This window comes from Passer domesticus, chromosome 2, assembly GCF_036417665.1.
Source record: "Passer domesticus isolate bPasDom1 chromosome 2, bPasDom1.hap1, whole genome shotgun sequence".
Lineage (NCBI taxonomy): Eukaryota > Metazoa > Chordata > Aves > Passeriformes > Passeridae > Passer > Passer domesticus.
Genome location: NC_087475.1, coordinates 85664182 through 85685437, shown reverse-complemented (window position 1 = coordinate 85685437; position 21256 = coordinate 85664182). Strand labels below are relative to the sequence as shown.

The window sequence follows — 21256 nt, the reverse complement described above, 5'->3', positions numbered from 1 at the left end:
TAGGTACCAAAAAGGCAGGAATCAGGTGAACCCCAAGCCTTTTCTTTTCCACGCAGAACAATCCTGATTCTCTTGGCCTTTCTTCTAATAATTTTGTTGGCCCTTCTCTGGACTCACTCCAACAGGTCAACATCCTTCCTAGAAACCCCAGAACTGGATGCAGTACTTGTGTTGAGGTCTCACAAGATCTAAACAAATGCAGTGGTGCTGAGAGGGCTGTGAAGACTCCAACTCCCAACAAATTTTCACATAAAAATTGACTTCTACAGGTGATTTGGGACTAGAGAGAGACTGTTCATTGCCAGACAGAAAATGTCCATATATGTCAGAAAACCAGCAATGATGATGAATGTAACTTTTCTAAAGTAAAACTGCATTTTTAAACATTTCCAGAGATAAACGACAAGTTTTTCTAAATTAAAAGCAGGATTAATTACTTCTCCTTGACCTGGGGTCTCCTATAAAATAGGAACCAGCTTGCTGTATTCAAATATTGGAAAGAGCTCCCAGACTCTGCTGTGGGTTATATTTAACTATTTATTCTAAATTTTCCAGCTGCAGCTGCAGCTCTCCCTTCAATATTTATTGTTATTTAACCCATAAGGAAATGTAAATGATGAAAACATTTTTGATCAATGGATTCAGTCCTGGAATTTCTTTGGGTGTGGCTGCCTATCATTTCTGCACTGCCAATATCTACTTCTAACTTGACTCTACAATAATTTGCAAATCAAGAAAAGGTTTTTGAGTGGATATTAGCAATTTTATTGTCTTTTGCTGTACTATTCCTACTGTTTTGGTCATCAGAGAGTGAAACACTGGAAGATGATACGTGTGCAGTCTTACTACTGTCTTTACCTAATGCATTGGCAATATTTTTGAGGTTTCCAGTCCTATTTCTTTGTTTTATTTCACGCTGTTTCCAATAATTACATAGTAGAGCACCTGTGCTGGATGAGTATCAAGGGTATTAAGGCCAGAAATTTTTTGCAGACAAAAAGAACCCTTGTTTTTATCTTAAATTGATTTCTTTTTCTCATTCAAACAATCCAGCAGAACATCTACACCCAAATTTATGAGTACGTTAAAGCATGAGAAGCAGAAAATTAAAAGGTGACTGTATAGCGGCAGCTCTAAGTGATATTATTCAAGCTGGTGAAGTGCAGATAAAGAGCACAAGAAATGAAAAGCTGGAGCTCAGTTCTAAAAAGCTCTTTTCAAAAGAGTTCAGATTCTACTAGTTACAGAGAAAAGAACTGTTATAATTATTTATATTTCTACACAGTTGGGATATACAGAGGAGTGTCTCATCTTCCAATTTATGCACCTAATTGTAAGGCATATAAACAGCATGATTATTTGCTAAAAGGATTATGATTCCTAGTGTTTGGAAACAGAGCTGTTATTTCTTGTAATTATCAATTGAGTTCATAATAATTTCATTTCCAGACACAGTGGTGATTTCTTGTGCTTCCAAAACAATGTTCTGCCCATGCATGTGGTACGGTTGCTGTGTATGTCCATCACAGCTGTTTTCTGGTGTGTTTAGAAGGCTTCAGATTCCCAATATGGCATTGGTTGCTGCTAAAAGCACCAATCTATGACTTTAATAAGTAGATATGTCAATGTGATATGATCATGTGTGGGATATAATGGCTATTGCTTTCAGATGGAATATCTAAGCCACACCCTTTTAAAGCAAACAGGGCAAATAGATATTGTCTTCATGCTTTTCAACACACTGAGAGTGTAGTTTGAGATGATTGTAAATGAGAGCCTCCTGTCAGGGATTCAACTTCCAACAAGCCCAAGTTGATGCTGTTTACTCATGAGATAGTACAGATTTCAGCAGGTGAGGGTTGCATATGTTGGCCACTATAATGTACAGGAGAGACGTAACTTTAACCGCAGCCTCCCTTCCCCCTCCACCCTTTCTATACAACTGTTTCCTTGAGCAAGACCATCTGGTAATTTTTGCTCTGGATTCAGAGGCAGTGTACTAGAGACAAGCAGGGCTGGGAAAGACCACAGGAGATGGACTTAATCCTATATCCCAATGAAGATCAGTTATATCTGACTGAAGATTCTCCAACCTATTTTGAAAACGCTTCAAAATATATCCAAGCAGTGTATTGCAGCACTATATTTTCCCAATCTGTCTAAGCTCTCTGCTACTACCTGTCCTGAATTGAGTTCAGTTTAATTTCCCAATTTTTCTCTCTCCAGAATGAATTTAATGGAGAGAATAAACCCTTTATTTCTTTTTTGAAAAGCCTATCATTTATTTTATGCTCATCACTGTAAATCAGCTCAAGCAATTCCATCTTTCTTTTCATTCTTGCTCATGAACTTTTCATACTCATCCTTGTTTTTTCTCAGAGGTCTATGTCCAGCTGGTCCATAGTTTTTTTTAAGTATCCCATCATGGATATTCCTGAGGTTGTATCAATACCGAACAGAACATAGCAGTTGGTTTATTTTGCATTTTGCAGGCTATACTTTTATCCACACTTCAAAATGACATTTTTCCTTTTTACAGAAACATAGTATTCTTCACTCATATTCTCCTGTGGAGTTTTATGGCCGTCTGCTAGGGAGACTGGACAGAGTTCCCTCTGTAAAATCAGTCCTGATTCCCCAAGTGAGCTTAAGTTTTGCTCAGTATATGAAAATCTGTGCCCTCCAGCGATCAAAGCACTCAGTGATCATACAGACTACTGAGAGCAAATCATACTCCAAAACAAAGGCATTTAAAATAAAATCTTAAAACCACAGGACAAATAATGCTCACATCTATGGCATTAGGTACTTAATTATCTCCCACAGCTGGATCCTAACCTCACTAAAGAAATCCCACTTCCCCTTTTCTGGCTCCCCAACTTCCCTCAGCATCTTTAGAGTCCCGTTGCTCTCATCCATTGAATATTAAATAATGAAATTTCTCTTGAAGATTAAGTAAAGTACCTTGGTGTGTGTATATCACAAAACAGTTTTCTGAACATTGCATATCTCACCCAGCTACACAGATCTCCAGAATGTTAGAATAAGTTAGGTTGGAAGGGACCTCTGGATGTCTAGTTCACCCTTACTTCAAAAGCAAGTCTAACTGGATGAGGTTGCTTTGGAAATTATCCAGATGAGTTTTGAACACTATCCCCCTTCTGCCAAGGACATATTTTAATCCCCTCCTCTTGGTACATATCCAGGTAATATATGAAAATACAACTAATACTTTTCCCAGATATTTTCTTTCTTCCCAATAAAGAATTAACAGAGGAGACCAACTCAAGACATTTCAAAGTGTCAAATATTTCAGTCACTGTGGCTAACAACAAATAAAATGTCCTTCATATTTAATCAGTCTCTAGAATGTGTATCTTTATACAGCAACCTAGCAATCCAAACATGGTGATTTCACCTTTGGTCTCTTTTCCACATTTTTGATACAAAATCCCAGCACAAGATCAGCATTTCAAGTGCAGATCTTATACCCAATGGATGGAAGTAACAATCAGCATTGCAAACAATATTGAAAATACAAGAGTTAAAGCAACTCCATTTGAAACAAAAAAATATATTTTATATTATTCATTTTTGGTAATATTTTAAGACTCAATAGGTTTTATCAGGCCTGGTGAAGTTTAGTCACTCTTAACAGCTACCTGGTGATCTCTCCAATTATGCAAAGAAGAATAATTCAGTTCATACACTACTGTACATGCATTACTGTATCTGCTCACAGATACACAGTTCCTACTCTTCAGAAATTACTCACTCAACATCATACAATAAACCAGACATACCAATAGGATTATAGCCTGGGTGATTTTGGCCAGTGACCTTAAAACTAATCTTTTAAATGTGTGATTTTCTTTAGTATCTGACATATATTAAAATAAAAGCCGCACTGATATTTCACAAACACTCTTCAGCATCAAAGCTTAACCAAAAGCACAATATCTACAGTAAATAAAACAAGACCAATCCAAAAATTAAAAAAAAATAAATAAAAAAACAACCCAGCAGTACAAAAAAAGGATTAAAAAAATAGCAAGAAGTTTCATGACTTGCATTAGCCTGTGCAACTGAACTTTGGACATTTCTGATGAGGGAGTACCTGTAGATAAAACAACCTACAAAGCCTCATGATATACTGAAGTAGTACTGAAGCTATTTGAGAAAGGGAAAGGCAAATATTTAAAATATACAATTTAATTTGTTTTCTTCTGGTTTGTTTTTTTTTTTCTTTTTAAGTGAAAATCCAATTGAACAGGATTATAAACCTTCCTTCACATTGTTGGACCTGAAGTGTGGCAAAAGAGAAGAAAGAATACAATGACTTACCAGCAAGGCTATTTGCTAGGTAAATATTTCATCCAATACTTGTATGACACTCTGTCTCCAACAGAATCCATATATTATTACCAGTGTCCTGTAAAATAATAAAGACAAACCATAATTCTTTGGGGAATATTGTAAATAAGAAATGCAAGTATGGTGTCAGTGAGAAATACTGTGTGGTATTGAAATTTCATATCATATCTACTAGGAGAGTATAGCTACTATTACAAGGCATTTTAACTAAGATTACTATTGGGAAAAATGGCATTTGAAAACAATATAGCAAAATACTGGCAGGTGGGTAGATTTTACTTAATCAAAAAAGGGTTATTAATATATATTATAAAAAAGCATATTCATGATGCAAAATGAATAAAAACTAAATTGTGTTAATCTACTTGAATGAAAAGGTTTTTCTGGTGCTACTTGAAAATCCAATGTCACTCTTGCTAGAGAAAAAAATTGTTTGAAAGTATAATTTGTGTTCCTTTAGCTCCTTGAAGCTTAGTCTAAGGTAGTTATTAGACTCTTGTCTGAAAATAGTAGAGAAAGAGAAGTACCTCTGAGAGCAAACCAAGTCACCTGTGTGGATGTTCCTCTCTTCACACAGTTTGTTTAGATGGTCAGTTCAGCCTGCACTGCCAGCTGGTTAACATAGAAATCTGAATCCTACCCAGAAAGTGCAGGGGAAACAAGAATCACACTATTTTTATTTTGACAATGTTTAGTTGTCTCCCACTCCTGCAATCTGCAAAGTGGCAGTGGCTCAGGAAGCAGACTTCTTCATGGTTGTGAAATTTTCTTAGATGAGAGTTCAGGCTTTATTAAAATTAACTCCCCATGAACAAACTCATGGTGTTAGGGTCAGAAAATACTGCAGATTAAACTTCATGCACCTTTCCCAAGGCCTCCCCTGAGATGATGAGAGAAATCAATGGACAAACCTTAAAGCTATTGTTTCATAGTGAAAGATCAGAGAGCAGGGCCCCTATTTGAATACACTTTTCATCTCCTGAGCATTACTAAGACACATAAAGCTCAATGTTTACAAAGAAACTGCAGTATATGCAGGCTACAACATAAATATTTTACAAGTGTGCAGAACCTGCTAAAAGAGATCTTTTCTCACTTTTACTAATGCATCCTTCATACCAATAACAACCTTAGTACATGTAATCACTTTATGTAAAAAGAATAGTCTTGCCAAATATGAAATGGTTGCTGAGATACAGACTGATCTGCCCAATGAGAAACAAATATTACATTTCAATCTGTTTTTAGTGAGTCCAGGAGCATCCTCATCTTAAATGCTCTTTAAGAATATTTTCTCTCTTAACATGCACCAATTAGAAGGAGGAAAAGCAGATGGCCAAAATAAATTAGAGACAGCATACCAGCCCTGCCTCAGATCATCACCATTGGCAGATCTGAGCAGCATCTCTATCCAGTCAGTAGTTAAGAAGAGAAGTATGTGGGTTTTTTCCCTCTATCCCTTTCTGGAATAAAATTGAAGAGGCACCGCAGCTGTCAGAGTACTCGGTTAGCAGATCTGAAGAAAGCAGAAATCTGGCCAAGGATATGTAAACCCTTCTGAGGAAGAAATTTTCTTAATATCCAATTTAAACGTCCCCTGGCACAACCTCTGACCACTTCCTCCTGTCTTGTTGTTTGTTACTTGGGTGGTCAACCCCCTCCTCACTGCAACCTACTTGCGGGTACTGAAAGCCCCAGAGCCTCCTTTTCTCCAGACTAAACGCCCCCAGCTCCCTCAGCCTCTCTTCGTAAGACTTGTGCTCCAGACCCTTCAGCAACTCTCTTGCCCATCTCTGGATAAGCAGAATAACATGTCTAACATGACATCTGTGCTACTCATCAAGTCCTAAGCAGAGTAATGTTTAGATTGTCTTGTTCATTTTTTGGGGTATTTTATGGTGATGGCTGCAGCTGCTCCATGTGGTTGTTGTTAATGGACAGCCATCCCAGACTGTAACACAGCATCATGGAGTACACATATGGTGGCACTGAGGATCAGGAGTCAGGCGTGATTGAAAAAAATTATACATTAGGGATGTACCTCATCCTGTATGTTGGAACACCTGAAGCTTTCTGAGGCAGCTGAGCTAACTGACATGCTTCTGTGCTGGCAGAAATTAGTCACAACAAACACAGGTTTCAGCAATCCCAAATGAGTTTTAAAGTATTTTGCCTTTCTGATGAGAGAGGTTGAAGAAAATTCTAAATGCACAGTTTCATTACTGGACCAAAATAACAGATCAACAAACCTTGAAATGTTATTGTTTGTTTTATATGATTATATAAAAATTACCTAAACAAGCTATGAAGAGTATTAAGTAATCTGAATGCTGAGTGAATAAAGAAAGTGATTGCAGAGTAGTTAAGCATGAAAGAATATCTGAAAGGCTTTGGGTTGTTTTGATTTTTTTTATTCAACCTTTGAAGCTGAAGATAAATTACAATCCACACATGTACACAGGTTATAAACTGGTTTAATTTTCACATAGACAATCTTATTTTTTTGCAGACATTTTCCCCAGCTGTACTACTAGAAAGTTTAGGTACTATATGCTGCATCTAATTGACACAGCTGCATTTCTAATTAAAAAACTTCAGGCATGTTGCAGTTCAGAACAGAGCATTTAACATGTCATGAGCTTTATAAGATACCATTTGTCTCCAATATGAATTGAGTAGCCCAGTCCCTGCGCAACTACGTGCTATGGTGCTTTGCCATGGCATTTTGAATGTCTTTTATTTATGATAAGTAATCCTTGTTAGTGTTTCCACTGTTGCTGGAGGGTGTTCTACCACTTTATATTTTACTTTTCTTGCCATTCTAAAAACCTTTTTTTCAAAAGAATTAACTTCTGAATACATTACTTTTGTCCCTTAGACCTTGTATTTATGATATATTTTATAGTTGGGCCAGTCTTATTGAAAATAGGATTTTTGTTGGGATGAAGATGTGACAAAATTGTGTTTACCAGGGCTTTGGGAAAGGCTTGCATGTGGGGACCTGTGCCATATATCGCAAAATAATAGATTCATGTAATTCAAACATTTCAAGAAATCCACTTTGTTAGAAACAACTTTTTATAGCGTTTGAGCTTTTTCAGGCTCAAATCTGGGAATCACAGAACTATGGAAATATCATATCATGGTGTATAACACCATTTGAATTAGAGTCCTGCTGTGTTAGGCATTGAACACAAATTACATCCAGATTGTCCTTTAGCCCTAATTGCTCTTGGTTTTTATTTATAGTTTTAAAAGAAGAGACAATCAGCCATACAAAGTTCTAGTCTTTCTTAATAATTACTTACAGACATATCTCACTGAGAACAAAACCAGTTGCCATTTTCCATTATCTATGACAATCAGTCACAAAAGAATACAAATTCACCCTCCTAAAATAGTACCTCTGACCTTCAGAGAAAGTGCTGATTCGTACCAACAGCCTTAAGTAAAAACTAATGTAGCCAACTGGAATCTGATGGAGCAAAAGTGATTTTTGAGTCATAACTAAGCAATAAAATCCTGCTTTGCCATGAATTTCAATAGTTGCAGCAATATAGCTGTAAGAAACCTAAATATTTGTTTTATGGAACGCGTTTATTGATTATTTTGCACTGAATTCTCAGGATTTACACTGCAGAAGTGAAGATGTGGACAAGAATAGAAGGTAGAGCAGGTCTGTGAAGATACATCTGCTCTGTGATCATTGCAAAAAGAAACATGGTGGAGAGGCTGGAACTAGATGACCTTCAAGGTCCCTTTCAACCAAACCATTCTATGATTCTATATGGTTCTAGGATATGATGTGCTTGGAAATGTGATTTTGAGTGGAAGTCAATTGAGAGTCAGGAAATGTAAATTCTATGGAGATTTTTCTTAAATTAGAAAGTCAACAACATATGGCTTCAGAGAGTCTAAGTGGCAGCTCAGCCTGGTTGCCACAGAATACTGGCCTCCACCAGATACATAACAAGTGGCCTCTGCCCCTTACATAGTAGGGTGAAGCATCTTGCCTTTAAATTCCATGCTAAAGAGCATGTCAGTTCCTAAAGGACACACCTCAGAGGTCTTGCATCGGATTACACACCATCAAGTAGATGGCTGGGATGCATGCTGCAATACCTCTGGAATGGCAGAACACTGCCTTGTTGAGGAATTTTGTTTATGAGTGTAAAATATGAGTGTTTGTATATATATGTACACACATAGGATTCTACTGCACCTTCTCAGGCCCCTAATTTGTCCAATCCATCTTGCTATTAAATCACACATGCAGGAGATGGATAAAAAGAAGATAGACTAGGAGCACGGTATGAAAAATATAATGTGATGAAATGAAAATCTGGCCTTGAATTCCCTTCTGCCACACGACTATCCATTGTCATTCAATTTATCTCAGGGAGGCAGGTCACCCACACTTTGATTCCTCTTCAGATTTTGTGGCTGACAAAGGGAATGTTAGAACTCCATGTACTGCAAAACTAATTTATATTTACATCCATTTTGCCTATCTGTTACTTTAAGTGTGATGTGAAGGAGCAGTCAGTTTAAAGATTATAGTAGGCATTTACACATATTACTTTGGTATATCTCACAGAGGGATATTCACAAAGGCTAACTCAAGTCATGGACAACTTAAAACTAATTTCCCCAGGCTTGCATTATAGTCTGTTCAGGGAAAGGATCCTCCAGAGAGTGATCCAGATTAGAAGACTAACTTTTGGTAGCTTTTCTGACTGTCCCCCAAAGATGAACTTTTTATGACTAATTGTCAGTCAGTTCTCTTGTAAATAAACACCTACTTCAAACATACAGAGAGCATAAAATTGGTCTCTTGCTGGCATTCTCACTGATTTTTTCAGACTAGCATCCATTTGTATCAAGTTCTTAAAATTATTTTGCAAAATACCACTTTAACAGCAGGGTAGCTGTGTAAAGCAGCACTCAGCCCTTGAACCATCACTGCATCACCTTTTTCAGCACCCCTACACTGAAATGTCAAACCATGCTCCACCTACTTGTCTAGGTAGTCCATTTTTAGAGATTTCCATGTCTGATCAAAGCCCAGGCTGAAGATGATGCTCCTTGAGTTAACACTACATGGAGGATAAGTTCTGATGAAAGCTACAGAAAAAAAAAAAGGGGACAGGACAACTCTACAGAATAAGCACCTACTTGTATTCAGATCCACATGAATATCCAAAGAAGTGTGATCTTTGGAAAGATGAAGAACAACATACTTGTACCCTCTACAACCCCTTCACTGTTGTTTTTGTTTCTTTATGTTTTCTCCTTGGAGTTTTGTAGAACATGGTAAAATGCTCATGAACCCAGCACTGTTAAGACAGTTCAAATTCTGTTATCTAGTAATGTGACGAGTCATGTATTCCTTTCCAGAATTCATCTGTGATTTAAACAGAAAGTCTTGAGCTCCTTGTCAGCAGCTCAGGTATTCCTGTGAATGCTGTATAGATTTTATGGAAAGAGAGAGACTGACAAACTGTATGTAGTGATGTATCTGGTCACTGTAATGATTCATTTATGTATTGCTAACTGGCACTGCTAGTGTCAGTTAACAGCAATTCATTCATAAAATTTCTTTAGTGGCAGCTAGTTTCTGGTTTACAGTAGCTAGAAATCTGTCAGTCATGGTGCAAAGAAAATGAAAGCAAGCTTCTTAGGTACTACATATTTACAAATTGAAATCCAAAATCCTACAGTTCATAATAAGATTTTTGTTGTTACTTTCTGTATTATATTTTTGTAGATAGATCTGGAGTTTATATTTGTACCAAAAGTAGTCCAAGACACCAAGTTTTAACTTGGAAGAAATGGCAATATGAAGATTTTGATTTTAAGTGTTTGAAAATATCAGTAGAAGAAGGTCGCCTATGAACACAGTGGAAACTGGACTGAAGTGATTTGAGAAAAGCTCAACAATTTTACATCTGTCTCTGGGCATATTTTGTTTTTTAACAACCCACGCATTGAAAATGAGAAATGAAAAAAAAGAGCGTTACTACTAAACGAGATTATATTGAAGACAAGAGAAAGAGCTCAGGATACCTGAGTAGGACTACAGTACAAAAGTACACAGCAGTGCTGGAATCCAGTTCAAATGTTCTTTAGTCACTGCTCACAAATGCTTGAAAGGGCAAAACTTCTATAATGCTTTAAAGCCGTAAAGACATTTGGCTTCCTACAAGACTTATTTCCAAAGTTTTCAATCTGAAGAAGGATTATTGCTACAATAAACAAGGAAGGACAGGAGAAACCCTAGAGAGAGATTCATCACACCTAAGCTGGACATCTGCATCTGAGGCAGTCACCCTAGGCTCCCTTTCCAGTCAGGAAGAGTGAACAGCACTGCTACAGTATGAGACATCTGTCTCTTTCAGACTCCTTCTTCAAGATGACAAGTTTTTTCACCCTAAACCCCGTTGTTTCTCATCTTTGATTATAACTAGAGTCTAGTTAACTAGCTCAGATAGTAGATGTTTAAAATCAGATATGAAAATTCTTTCTCTGCTATGTCCAGACTTTTCCAGAATGAGCATGGGACACTTCCCAGTATCAGCTGCCATGCTGAACATACAGAACTGTGTCACTGAAGTTGAACTTTCTCACAATATTTCAGAAAAGCAAGGAGTTAGAGTTCACTGCAACTGAATTCTTGATAAAAATATATAGCTAATTAAATTAAATATATTTTTCTTGTCATATTTAATAATGATTCTGATGAATAGACACTTAGACATGATCTTTGATGGGTTTTTTTTGAAAGGTCTCATAATGGCCCAGAAAAAGATACACTTTTCAGTAGGAGATATACATAAAAATTTCTAACAAATCTTTTCAGTGAGAACTTCCAGGTCTTTTTAACTCCCAGTGAGGAGATTTTCCTCTCCATGTTTTCATAACCATGTTGTTTCAACCTTTTTAAATACGTGAGTTCTTTTTACTCCTTATGCATATTGTTTTGCATTTAGACTGTTCACAATTATATTTATTGACAAGAAATGTTGTTTTGCATCCAAATCTACACAAGACAAAAAAAGCTTGTTTATTCTGTACATACCTTCAAGAAAAAACAAAAATGGTCTTTAAAGAAGCATTTGGAAAAACATCTTTTGTGATTTACTAGATAGCAGCTAAACTACAGAGATTCAGGAAATTCCCTCACCTGAAGATGGTTAGAGGAGGGGAAAGTATTAGGTGTAAGCATCAAATTTGTATGTTCAGTTCACCCTTGTTTCCTGCAGTCTGCTTGCAGCCACTGCTGGAGAAGGAGAAATGCTAAATGAGCCCAGATTCTCCAGCTCAACCCCTTTTAATATAAATTGAAAAGCTGAGGATGTACAATGTGAAATGGTGGCCAAATAGCAGAGAACACTTGTCAGCTCCAATCCAACTCATTTACGTAGCTGGAAAACATTAGTGTTATTCATTGCTCTCTAACATTTCATCAAATGTTCTTCAGGTGCATACTTAAATAGCAATGAAATAATAATATTTAAAGTTCTATACATTTCTACATAACCCACTTCAGGTCTGACCTTTTAAAAAGTGTTTGCAACTCATTAAGTGTAATCAATACCCTTAATTAGCATTCAATTGCTAAGAAAGGCAAAGTCCTTTAAAATTTTATATAGCATGTGTAAAAACTGAGTTAGGTGTATCAGTTCCTTTATCAACAGAATGAGCCTAAAGATTGCTTTTTTATTATGTGCTGACAAGTATCTAAAGTATCTCTACTTTCTGAGAGAAATCAAGAGTGAGAAAATTAAATGGGCAGAATTTTAACATATTTATTGAGCTAAAATAAAAAAAGTTATATTGTGTCCTTAAACAGAAAGGTTAGATCCTGTTCTGATTAATATTCTTGTGGAAGAAAAGACTTAATATCTGTTTTACTCTTTCACCCAAACATTGCAAATAAAAAGCAAGGAAATGTTCTGATTTCTAATGCCATTGATTCAGTCTTTAGTTGGAGACGGTATATTCCTCCAGCATTTCTAACACTTACCTCATGAGTATTTTAATTTTTTTTTTACATTTGGCTAGATTAGGAAAACAAAAAGGAAAAAAAACTGGTTACTGATCCTGGCTTTGTAGCGAGAACCTCAATCACTACTTTCTGCTTCAAATCAAGAGTTTTCAATCACAACATTTTTTGCCTCATTTGGAAAAAGGAAACATGGCCATCTAAGACATTGCACCAGTGCTGAGGACTAAACTCATCAATAAAAAAAAATTGAGGCTTGAAAATAAATGTTGATTATTGCCATCTTTCATCCTCTGCATTGTTAAGATTCATATATCTCTGTTCCAGCTTGGAGTGTCATTCCAAGAACAGACTTCATTCTGGTGTTCTGGGTAACTATCAAGAAACCTGTTTTGGAATGCAAGCTCAGGAGAGTGGAAATGTGTCCCCTCTTTTGTCTGGTGCATTTTGTCTTACAATGGTGTTCTTACATGAAACTGTTGTTTTAATCCCATTATGTGCAAACATCTGTGGAGTTTCTGAATAACATAAAAAATAATTATTTAACATTTGCCTATTCTGCCTGGATTTAAGGTCTGAACAGATCAGTAAAATACCTGTCTGATTTCTGGAAAAGCACATAACCAAGAACTTCACAAGCTAATTCTTGTATCAAGATTATGGCTTCTGCTTGAACTATTACAAACTCCAGTAAAGGCTATCTAGCCTCAACTTTTAGACTTCAGGTGGTGAGGAATCCATCATGCATCCAAGAAGGCTTTTTCAATGCCTAATTAGTTTTACTTAGTATATGTACCTCGGTTCTAGCCTGGGTTTGTCTAGCATTAGCTTCTACCCACTGCAACTCATTATGGCTTTCAGTGAATTAAAAAGTCATTACCATCAGATGGCTTTCCTCACTTAAGTGCTTGTAGACCATGATGAAACCACCTCTTAAACTCCATTATAAAATAAATTGAGAGTTTTTACTATAACTCCTCAAAGGACATTAATTGCTTGTTGAAGTTATTAGGTAGCAAATATACCAGTATGTTCTCTAAAGGCTTCCACAACCTCTCCAGCACATCATAAACCCAATATTCAAGAATGATAGTTCTTTCTTTAAATACACGTTGTCAGTGCATACAGGGAATTTCTCAACAGTAAGTTGCAGAAAAGGGAGGTATGGTTTTAAATTCTTCAGCTCTTTCTGCCTTCCAAGCCTAACTGTTTTCCAAATGTTTCAAAATGCAATAGTTCTTGTCTTTTGAGAATGGAAGCAGTTAGTGTCTCTCAAAAATTTTAAAAATCTTGCTCATAAAATCCACTCTGCTACTCCCTTCCAGCTTGTCATGCTCAATCTTGTGTCAATAAGGGGATTTCCCCTTCTAGTTCTATACATAGGAAACACATTGTCTAAATACAAAAGGTTTGACACATCTATATAAGAAAAGAATTCAGCCCCTTTAATCTGTAAATTTTGCTCTCTTGTTTTCCAAAGCAAGGCATATATATACAACTTAGCTATGTAAACCTGTTTTATCTCATAAACCTAGGCAGAAGCTCAGTGTTAAACAATTAGCTAAGAGCTACAGTTAACTTCAATAAACCCTATAGACTCCACTTTTCTCAATCCATAAATTGTTGTAGAACTTGTTAGTCTGGAATGTCTCCTCCAGCAAGAACATGTTACAAGAATGAAAAATAGTTGTCACTTGTTCTGAGATCAATTCATGGCAGCAACAACATATTCCTCTTTGAATGGTGTTCAGTTACCCCTTGCTTGCATTGCCTGCTACTCAAAAGTGTTTGTTATACACCTGATTTGGATTGATTTGACTTGGACTGTAAAATTCTTTTGTGTGTGTGTGGGTGTATCTATAAGTATATATCAGTATTTTTTGCCACTTTCAGTAAAAAATGAGGTGATCAATGTGTCTTTTTCCATTGTGATAGCAGAGCACACTAACAGCAGTCATATTTTGACTCCTGTTAGCTGCTGCTGAAGGTAGGAAATATATCACCCCACTATTAAAGTTGCACATATGAGCAAGGAACTTTATTCTGAGCAGTTCTTGTCACCTTTTATGGGTGGGGTTGCACATGTCAGGTCTGAAAAAAAGAAAACTTCCCTAATGTGGAAGGTATTTTTATTTTAGCACTTTATTATCCTTCAGTATGTTTTAAGATGGCTCTGAAATATGAAGCTAGAACTACACCAGTCTTGGTTCCAGAGTGGGGTGGTATAGTGCAGGTTACAAACTGGTGCAGGCGTGTCAGGGTATGAGGTTTCCAGGTACACAAGTAGAAGACACTGGCTTCTCAATGCATTGTGCTGTCTTGGCCTTTGGGTGTCCATGTAGTTACCATAGGTTTGGACAAGTAGCAGTGTCAATCTCTAATTCAAAATTTGTATTATGACATCATGGGTTGACAATATCCCACAGGTGAACAGAATTAATTATATTTGTATAGGGTTGTACAAATATTCTGTATTTTCACCTTGTTCCTCTTTCTTTAGATTTGTTTGCAAGGTTATTATGTGAGTAATACATCTATTAATTCATACATTAAAGGGTAGTACAAATAGTTACTTGTGTTAATTTGACTTGACAATCTCTTTTGCTTCCTTTTTCTCCTATTTTTTTAACTATTTCTCTTGACATAACTCCAGCTACTTCTTTCAGCTTCTGAGTCCCAAAGCTACCATCTGGCCTGCAGCTTGGAAAAGCTGTTCTCAATGTAGAATCTTCCTTATTTGACACTCCAGCTAAGACTTTTTATAATCTCTACTCCCACTATCCTAGGCATGCTAATAAAAAAACAATAACAAATATTACCAAAAGAAACTGAAGCAAAACTTTTATGGCAGGAAAATAATTCATGCCAATGATGCTGAGAAAATTTGAATTCACTTCAATACTAGCAATCTGCTTACTTGGAAAAAAAAAAAATAGGCAAAAAAACCCCACAACCGACCCCCAAATGCCAAAAATCCCACCTGACATGATTGTGCAGCAAATACTATGGGAAGAAGTACCTGCTCCATCATGACACTATAGCTGATGTTCCACTTGCTGCTGTTATACTATTAAACAGAGTAATGAAATGGCCAACAAGTCTTTTTATTTCTTACATACAACAATAAAATCCATTAATTTTTCTTTAGAGGGTTTGTATTTTTATGGTAGCATATCAAAATATTGCCTTTAGTTTCATCTTTTGTCTTGTTGAAAACAATGAGTGAATCATTGCTTAGAATGTAATATGCTACACTAACTGTAGAAATTTCCCTGAAGTAAACACTTTCCAAATCTGATTTGCATTACTCATACCCTGGTCTTTGATTTGTCAGAAGCTAACTGCACACTAGTACAATAGCAAGCAATGACAGAACAGCAAATCACACTAATGCAATTATGACAGGGACGGGTTGCAGTATTTTGAATACAAAGAAAAGAAAAAAGGCTCTCAGAAAATGAATCTTCCTGGTGAAAATAGCTTTCACAGAAGTCTGCAAGAAGAAACCAAATCTAAACACCAACTGTAGCTTGAAATAAACAAAGGAGACTGGAATGTTTCTTACTCCAGCATTTTATGTGACTCGTTTTAATAGTTCTGCACATTCCATGATTGGGAACCATTTATTTATAAAGTCCATTGAATAGCTCACTAAAGCTAAAGACCCACATAGAAGTATTTCTTAGAAGGTCATATTTGGTCACTGGTTAATGCTCTTGTGTTTAGAGGTCTATAGAACTGGCCAGCACCAGATGCAACAGAAGGATGCATAAACCTCACACGAATGGATATTGTTGGGTCAAGGAGTTGCGATCAACAGAATGAAGCCCAAAAGATTGCCAATGGTGCTTCTCAGGAATCACTCCTAAAGATAATTCTGCTTTAAGTCAGTGCTAATGGTCTGGACAGTGGGACAGAGAGCACCTCAGCAAGATTTTGCGTGAAGCTAGATCAGTGTGGGGAGCACCCAATAAGCTCAGGATAGGGTCAGTCATTAAGAGGATACTCAAAAGGCTGGAGATATGAATTCAAAGGAACTTCACCACAGAGAAAGTATTCAGTCCTGGAACTGAGATGGAAAAATCCCATACAATAACACAGGTTGTGAGAGATTGTAAGAAATGGGTTTCCTCAGTCTGGAGAACAGAAAGGTAAAGAGTTTATAAGAGTCTAGTCAGACGGTATAATGTGGATGAAAACAGACACAGAAATACAGAACAGAACAAAAAATGCCAAAGACCAAGCTGCAGGATGGGAAATTTTGGTTATATGTGATGAAAGGTAAAAAAACACTTGATAAGGTAACAAAGAGGTTTTGCAATCTCTATCTCTTAATTAAAAATCCAACTGGAAAAGATTTCTAGAAATCTGGCTTAGGTTCGCCCTGCTTTGAGGAGCAGATTGGACAAAGTTGGCTTCAGAGATCTCTTCCGATTTAAACTAATCTATGAAATAATATTTTAGTGTTTAAAGCCTTAAAAAATGCTGCAATTTTGTTCTGTCACAAAATCTTATTCTGCTCTAGCTGCTATTTCTGGGTATTCTTGTAGGCAATAAATACAGCTCAATTCCTGTCTTTAATCTCTTGATAACAGAATTCTGCTTATGTCACTATTAAGTTTTTACTTGGATGTCCAGTCTGATTGATCTGGTCTCCCATTAAACATTCAAATGACTATTAGTTTTGTTTGATTTTACTGATCAATGGTATTTTTTCTACAGTGGGAATTCTAATTTTTTTAGCTTTTCCATGCTGCTTATCTTTTCTAAATCTCAGTTTTTGCAATATTCAGTGTGAGTCTAGTGGTCTACTCAACACTTAAGCAGGGACACCACTGGTGGGTGGGATGGTATAATCTATGCTGCTGTTCTTTCCTTTCTTTGTTTACTAAAAAATATTTTGCTTTCTAATACTAGCTGCACCTTAAGAAGAAGGTGCCATACATAAAATATATTAAGGCTGGATTTTTAAGAGTAGAAAATTTCATTAGGATTAACAGGCAATAAAGGGGGTCGTGGTGGAGAAGCAAGAAAGCAATCTTAATTGCAAGGTCCATCTGCTACCTACAGAAAAAAAAATCACTATTCTGTGGAAATTCCTGGCTGAGGAACAGTACACAAAACCACATCAGAGTCTCTGCTAGCTGAGGATCCATTCTGCGCTAGTGTGAAGATGTACGAGTATACATCTCTTTGACTGCGTGGGCTTTAGTTGTGTGCTTGTTTCCAGGCTGGATGGGAGGCATTATTATCCTCTCCAGTGTGTTAATTTCTCCTAGACTCCAATCCCTATATTTCTATTAATCCTATGAGGAATATATTTCATGAAGAAATGACAAGGTATAAGTATTAATAACTTAGGCCCTAATATGGTTTTTCAAGAGACTTCGAGTTTTGATCAACAGCTAAAACACATTTTCTTTTTATGAGCTTCTTAGGGCTGGTCACAGCTCCATGCAGAAGAATGGTGGTTATGTGGTTGATACTGACAGCTCAATAACTCCATCAGTTCTCTCAAATTATGTTTATCTTAATTGTTTGGCCTCTGCAGTTCACAGACATGCATGAAAGATATTTTGTGAGACTGTTAAGTAAAATGATTGCACTTCCTTGACCACAGGCTTGGTCACACAGCTGCCTTTGCTGTGTTAATACCCAGAAGTCCTGTATTCCTATTGGACTGCCTCTAGCATCTTCATGGTGTGTGATGCTCATCGAACTGAGGAATGCAATGGAAATACCCAGAAACCAGAGCCATCTGAGAGGCTGTGCCCATGTGGCATGAATGCAACATGAAGAGGGTCTAGCCTGAGTTTTGGAAATGGCATTACCCTATCAGACCACTGCTATATCAGGGGAAACAATCTTTTGAGAACAGAATGCATGAAGCCCTGTTATCTTGTTGTACTTTGAAATTGCTAGTGCATGAGAAAAATAAAACTTAAAATTGTTCAGCTGACCTTTTTTTAAGGCAGATCAGAAGCTCTTACTGGGAATTTTGTACATTTATGTGCATATGAGCACATGGAAAATATTTAAGCTTCTTAAATTCTTGTTTTTCTATGTTACGCGCTACAATACGCAATTGTTCTGCATGAGGGCAAAATACTACATAGGCTGCAATTTAAGAGAAAGAGACTATTAGTACAATGTCATATTTCTTTGACAAGCACATACTTTTATAATGTATTAAAGCAAGGTCAACTCAAATTTTACATTGCTTTTCCTGGAAAATGCCAAGAGGCAAGAAAGTGTAATGTAACATCTCTTGATTTTATATCCAGGTTCTCACAGAACAAAGGGAATTAAGCACTCAGTGAAAAATTTTACCATAAATATGTATGTAGAATTTCTATTCATTGAGAGCTGTCTGAGGAAAACTTGATTTCCAAGTTGTAGACTTCCATTTGCCTTTATAATTAGGTGATCATGTCCACACAGTAATAAACCAGCACACAGTGTTATACAAAGAATGCATCTGAAATTATCTAGAAAAGAACATATTTCTTTATTTCATTGAAACTCACCTCACATAAATTAAAGATATTCAAAGCTAGAAAAGAAATAGACCTCCCTTGTACTTCTCCTGTTTTGCAATATTTTTTATTATTTGAGTAAAATGTGGTAAGATACTCCAGACCAGTATCTTTATTAATTTTATATGTCTGCTGTGTATATCCTGGTGCATTAAATTACCAAGTAGAGAAAAAATTTAACTTTGCACAAGAAAAAGGAAAAACAAACAAGAAAAAATTAAGAAGGAAAAAGGAAGAGCTCAACAATGTGACAAAAGTATTAGCTAACATTTGATCAAGTGAATGAGCATTTCAGCAAGGGGGGAATTAAAACTGAACAGCATAATAAAGACAACTAACAACTAAGTGATGGTGAATCATAGTAAGGAGTCTGAACACATTGCAATTAAACATGGAGTATAAAAAGTGGGATCAGAGGAGAAGCTTTTTGTCCCTAAATAATTGTTCACATGTGCATTCATAGAGGAAACAGTTTTTAATGAGAAATTCCTTCAACTCCTTTCATTAGGAAGTGACAAGTTTCATTAGAGGAGTATTTGGTGATATTTTTTCTTCTCGCCATCCCTTTAGTAATTCATCCTTACTTCTGTCACAATCCATTTTTGTCTTTGGTGAATTTTCCAATTTATCATAAAAGGAGCAAGTCATCAAGTCCATATTTTACTAATATGGAGCAAGAAAGTGTTAATGAAACTTCATTCAAAAGAGAAGAAAGCCCAGTAGTCTCCAGAAGCTAATAAACAAGAATTCTACCCATTTTGCAGGAATGTTTTTCCATTTTGGTTGGGGTTCTTCTACAAGGTTTCTGCTTGCAGAGGACACATATGCTAAAATGTATTTTTTTAAAAGGCCATTATTTGATATTTTTCCAGACAAAATGGAAAAGACATGAAAATATAATTTTTTAGCTGGAAAGGGCTACTGAGCTCAGTGATCAGAGAGTGAACACATGATAATATAGCAAATAAGCAAAGAAGTCAGAGATAGACTATTATTTCTACATTAAAGACTCAGATTTCTGGCAGGCAACATTTATATCAAAACAGGATATTGAAATACAGTACAGGCTGCTATACTTGAACAAATTCAGGGGAGCTTTGAGGGGGTTCTGTGGAGGTTTGTTTTTTGTTTTTTGGGGTTTTTTTTGTTTTTTTTTTGTTTGTTTGTTTGTTTGGTTTTTTGTTTTGTTTTGTTTTGTTTGTTTTTTTTTTTCTCTTCAGAGGCTTTATCTTACACATTTCCAGCTACAGGAGAGAAAGCTAACCCACAGAGAGCCCCGTGAGAAAAGCAGCTGATGCTGGCGTGGGCACAGTGACTCTGATCTAAGAGAAGATTGCAGCTCAGCAGCAAATGCAATAGTTAGAAGAATAAGGAGAAATTGGAGAATAAGGAAGTAGCACTAGTCAAAGGGGTGATGGGGCTTGAATAAAATTAAAATCAACATAGCCGTGGTATTTTGGATTAATTTTTATAAACTAAGTACAGAATAATAAATCCAGGCTGAAAGAAAAAGAAAAACTCTTCAAGCATTAAATAAGAGATATTTAGAATGATTTGCAGTTATGTTATTTATGACTTTTAATTGAAATATTATTTATAAGCAGCAGTATCTAATGGACATATTTTTTCTGTGAAATGTGTTGAACTACATAAGCCAAAGAGAGTGCCTGCCTTGTGAATTAGATGGAAATTAGGATGATTAATTTGTTTCTGATCTAATCCTGACCAATAATAACTCACTGAGTTCCTTCATAGGAAAAAGGGAAAATACAAGGAATTCCTCTGTGTCTTATGAGTAAAAACTCTGGATGAATAATCATTGCAACTGATATTTTACCTTAATCAATTAAAAATCCTGTGTCTTGTCTTTTACAAGCTGGGTTAAAAAATATAAAATCACAAGGCTTGAGTGAATACCCAAGAATAATTTTAAAAGGGATTAGCAGAACTTTATCTCCAAATTCACAACTTTTCATCTATCCTATTTTTCTACCCTGTTCAGCTACCTTCATCTACCCCAATTCATAACTCTTCATCTCTTGCAAGAGCCCCAACTGGCTAAGCAGCATAGTATTCAATAAAATAACATCATTTGAACAGTATTTCAAAAAAGGCTACACAGTTTTTTGGGGGAAACAAATGAATTATGCATCTTAAATATCAACAAATATTTATACAGCTAACAATCTGCATCTTAAGCAGTCTCTAGAAATTTAAAGAAAGGGCATACTGTAGTACTCCATGATAAACTGAGTAATAATTAGAATTCCTAGCAGGCTGTTAACTAATGCAGACATATTAACACGTATTTTTAGCTGAGCTTATTTTGTTCTAATAAAAT

At 36.1% G+C, this 21256-nt stretch overlaps 1 protein-coding gene and 1 long non-coding RNA gene across 4 annotated transcripts in view; one reads left to right on the top strand and one right to left on the bottom strand.

The window, feature by feature from the left end:
* TENM4 (teneurin transmembrane protein 4) overlaps nucleotides 1-21256 on the bottom strand; it is a 1559611-nt gene that overhangs the window by 738861 nt on the left and 799494 nt on the right. For all 3 annotated transcript variants that reach the window (XM_064409696.1, XM_064409697.1, XM_064409701.1), the window contains exon 6: nucleotides 4345-4432. The gene's annotated coding sequence lies outside the window, so the exon portion shown is untranslated. The remainder of the gene's footprint in view (nucleotides 1-4344; nucleotides 4433-21256) is intronic.
* Nucleotides 1-21256, top strand: part of LOC135294455 (uncharacterized) — a 93170-nt gene that overhangs the window by 70669 nt on the left and 1245 nt on the right. Inside the window, exon 3 of the long non-coding RNA XR_010356562.1 lies at nucleotides 4255-4363. This is a non-coding gene — a long non-coding RNA (uncharacterized LOC135294455). The remainder of the gene's footprint in view (nucleotides 1-4254; nucleotides 4364-21256) is intronic.